The sequence below is a fragment of the Mandrillus leucophaeus genome, unplaced genomic scaffold, assembly GCF_000951045.1.
Source record: "Mandrillus leucophaeus isolate KB7577 unplaced genomic scaffold, Mleu.le_1.0 Scaffold29, whole genome shotgun sequence".
NCBI lineage: Eukaryota > Metazoa > Chordata > Mammalia > Primates > Cercopithecidae > Mandrillus > Mandrillus leucophaeus.
The window spans coordinates 1,979,868-1,984,192 of NW_012103031.1; the positions used below are offsets into that span (position 1 = coordinate 1,979,868).

Here is a 4,325-nt window from a genome sequence, read left to right on the forward strand (position 1 = left end):
TTCTCCTGCCTCAGCCTCCCAAGTAGCTGGGATTACAGTTACGTGCCACCACGCCTGGTTAATTTTTGTATTTTTAGTAGAGACGGGGTTTCACCATGTTGACCAGGCTGGTCTCGAACTTCTGACCTCAAGTGATCTGCCCATCTCGACCTTCCAAAGTGTTGGGATTACAGGCGTGAGCCACCGCACCCGGCTGGTAATGACCCTTTTAAAGACATACCCTAAGAGAAAGCCAAGGGAGGCCAGTGACAAGGAGTGGGCAGGCTCTCTGGACCCTCAGGCCCACTGTCCAGTCTCTGTGGCAGGAACAGCTTAAGATGGAGGCAGATCCTTTACAGGTGGTGTCACCAGTTTCCACTAACTCACTCTTTTTATCTAATTCCACACAGCTGTGTGTGAGGATGTTCTGGCCCAGAGTTAAGGACAAAGGGGAACGGCTGGAAATCTACCCTTTAGGGCCCTTTCACCCTCTACTGTGATTTCTACTTCGTACATCATCTCTTCAAAAAACTGCTGAACCTCAAGGCTCCCTGAAAGAACCGAGGAATCCCACCTACCACCCCAAATGACCACGGCAGTACAGAGGTTCTGGAAGATGCCTGGCAGAGGAGTTATGTGAGGTTATATGACGAGACGGTAGAAGCATTGTGCTTTAAATCTGCATCATGACAGCAGCTGCTTAAGTCTTAGGAGGCCAAGAAAGAAGCAGTGGCTCTCAGCCACCAAGTTGGGGACACGAATGGGACAGACCCATATCCACAGGACTGGGCCAGGCACAGTGGCTCATGTCTGTAACCCCAGCACTTTGGGAGGCCGAGGCAGGCGCATAGCTCGAGGCCAGGAGTTCGAGACCAGCCTGGCCAACGTGGTGAAACCCCGTCTCTACTAAAATACAAAAAAATTAGCCGGGCATGGTGGTGCACTCCTTCAATCCCAGCTACCCAGGAGGCTGAGGCATGAGAATCGCTTGAACCTGGGAGGTGGAGGTTGCAGTGAGCCGAGATCATGCCACTGCACTCCAGCCTTCGTGACAGAGAAACACTCGTGGAAATTAATATTAACAAAATAACTGCAACCTATTTTCATAACCATCAAAGAATCCAGGTGGTGCGGGTTAGTGCCACCTAGTTCTATTTTCCAATGACTCTGGTTAAGAAATCACAAGTAACACAGGTCCACAATATAAAGTGCCTTGACACTACCGTGACCCCCATCCTCTCTGCCAAACTCAAACACACATCTCTTTCTCCTTAAGCTTTGAGTATTCCTGGATATAAACCACTGGCCTGGTTTTCTGGGAATTCTCTACAGTTACTGAAGAAAGTGTATTGCAGCTGAGTGCAGTGGCAGTGGCTCATCCCTATAAGCCCAGCACTTTGGGAGTAAAAGGCAGAAGAATCCTTTGGGACCAGGAGTTTGAGACCAGCCTGGGCAACATAGTGAGACCCCATCTCTACAAAAAATGAACAAAATCAGCCAAGCATGGTGGCTCATGCCTGTGGTCCCAGCTACTCAGGAGGCTGAGGTGGGAGGATTGCTTGAGTCCAGGAGGTCAAAGCTGCAGGGAGCTATGATTGTACCACCACACTCCAGCCTGGGTGATAGAGCAAGACCTTGTCTCAAAAAAAAAAAAAAAAAAAGTGCACCTCATCTTCCAACCTATCATATAGTCAACACGAAGCAACATGTATTTGCTTTGCTTTCCTTTCAGCTAAGGGAAAAAAGCATTCCTGAGAAAGAACTTTAAAAAGTAATTACATGGAATTACATGGTATGATCCTTAAAGTTCCTAGCAAAGCAGCTGCATTTCTTCTAGCTTCATAGTGATGACAAAATAAAAAGCTTTAACGGAAAGAGCAGCACAATAACAGCTTAGCAGTGCACTGTTTAGCTATGTTTTATTAATCATTTCACTTTGGAATTTGCAGAGACTGCTGCCTGGAATATGAAATGAGAAAAATAGTGTAGTCAAGAAAGACAGGGAGAAAGGGAGAGACAGAAAGAGATGGTGAGAAAGAGACAGAGACAGAGAGAGTACATGCTAATCCTCCCCTCTAAACCGTAGATATTCTTACACTTAAGGAAATCTTCGCTGGCCCCACCCTTGCCTCTCCCTCCTACCCCACCTCCAAGTCGACTTCTTTCTACCTGTGACTTATGCACTTTTTCTTTTAATCATCATGCTTGAGCTCCTTTTCTAGATCACAAGCTGCTTCTATTTTGTTGTTTTCTGTTTTTGTTTGTTTTTTTTGAGATGGAGTCTTGCTCTGTTGCCCAGGCTGGAGTGCAGTGGTGTGATTTCAGCTCACTGCAACCTCCACCTCCCGGGTTCAAATGATTCTCATGCCCTAGCCTCCCGAGTAGCTGGGATTACAGCCATGTGCCACCACACCAGGCTAACTTTTGTATTTTTAGTAGACACGGGGCTTCACCATGCTGGCCAAGTTGGTCTCGAACTTCCGACCTCAGGTGATCCGCCCACTTCAGCCTCCCAAAGTGCTGGGATTACAGGTGTGAGCCACAGCACTGGGCCTCATTTTTGAGTCCCTCACAGCACCTAGCACAGTACCTTGCAAAGAAAAGGAAACTTACAGGCCAGGCACAGTGGCTCATGCCTGTAATCCCAACACTTTAGGAGGCTGAGGAGGGAGGATCACTTGAGGCCAGGAGTTCAAGACCAACCTGGGCAACACAGCAAGACCCCATCTCTACAAAGAATAAAAACAATTTTTTAAAAATTAGCCAGGTGTGGTGGCACATGCCTGTAGTCTCAACTACTCTGGAGGCTGAGGCTGGAGGATCGCTTGAGCCCAGGAGTTGGAGGCTGCAGTGAGCTATGATGGTGCCACTGTACTCCAGCCTGGGTGAGAGTGAGACCCTGTCTCAAAAACAACAACAACAACAACAACAACAACAAAACAAAGGGAACCCAAAATTATTTGTTGAAGGATGAAGAACGCACAGCTCGAGTCTATCGGTTCTCATTGGTTCCCACCTGCATTTGAAGTCACATGATCCTGCTGCCAGCAAAACGTTGTTGGGATGCCAATCCAAGCTGAGGACTGTGGAGCGAATCGGCTTTTTAATGTGCTTGCTCACCCACCTATGAGAGGGGAAAACTGTTTCAGTTTATCCACTCAACAAGCATCCCCAAATGACCTACAAATTATGTCGGGTGAAAACACCTAAGCATGCCACACTTTTCCTTAATTTAAAAAAAAATGATAAAACAATTCAGAATGTTATCTTTTTCAGAATAAACTTTTTCAGATAGGTTTCTATGAAAAAAGATTCTATAGAAAAGTAACAGATCATTCAACGTTTTTCTGTCAGTCACCAGGCCTCCTGCCAGAGACAAGGTTTTTTAAGAACAGGTTATAATTTGAAACTGGCTAATTTTTGTATTTTTTGTAGAGGTGAGATTTCTGCATGTTGCCCAGGCTGGTCTCCAACTCTTGGGCTCAAGCGATCCACCGGCCTCAGCCTCCCAAAGTGCTGGGATTACAAGCATGAGCCACTATGCCCAGCTGACAAGGCGCATTTCTAAAGGACAGAAAGGAAAAGAACCATGAACAAGCACTTCTCCATTCCTGGCCTTGATGATGGCGGCACAACAGCTGGTTTTCAGTGGTCCTCATTAGTAAGCATAGATATTGATTAACTCAGTTACTTTCTTTGTGAGATTTTGGATTACATATGACATTAACCTCTGAGATAAAAACTGAAGTTTGAAAATACTTCAATTTTTATTATGAATATTCAGTGATTTGCTATTCCATTTTTGGTCAATTCGGGGTTGTAAGATAGCTTAATATCCTTCCCAAGTCTCCATGAATCTGCAAATTCTTTTTAATTTCTTTCACTGAAAAATCACAACCAAGAAATTGGAAGAACCTCATATTGGGGATTAGCCTCTAATTCTCTAGCACCATCCAAAAAAGATGATTTATGTCTATGACCAGTCAGTATTTTGGCTTAACTCATTCATTTCTGCCCCCAAACTGCTGTTTAAAAACCAATCGTGTCTGATTGCTCTACAGTTGGGAAACTAAATATTGAGCCAATGCCTTTCCTTGAATGCTAAATTACCTTTCTATAGAATCACTTTTTTTTTTTTTTGAGGCAGAGTTTCGCTCTTGCTGCTTAGGCTGGAGTGCAGTGGCGCAATTTTGGCTCACCGCAACCTCCGCCTCCCAGCTTCAAGCGAGAATCACTTTCTTTTATTTATTTATTTTTTATTTTTATTTTTTCTGAGACAGAGTCTTACTCTGTCGCCCAGGCTGGAGTGCAGTGGCGCAATCTTAGCTCACTGCAACCTCTACCTC

The 4,325-nt window shown here is 45.2% G+C and overlaps 1 protein-coding gene across 1 annotated transcript in view; it reads right to left on the reverse strand.

Annotated features, from left to right (window-relative positions):
• ARPC1B (actin related protein 2/3 complex, subunit 1B, 41kDa) overlaps positions 1 to 4,325 on the reverse strand; it is an 88,440-nt gene that overhangs the window by 50,281 nt on the left and 33,834 nt on the right. The gene's annotated exons all lie outside the window — the stretch shown is intronic.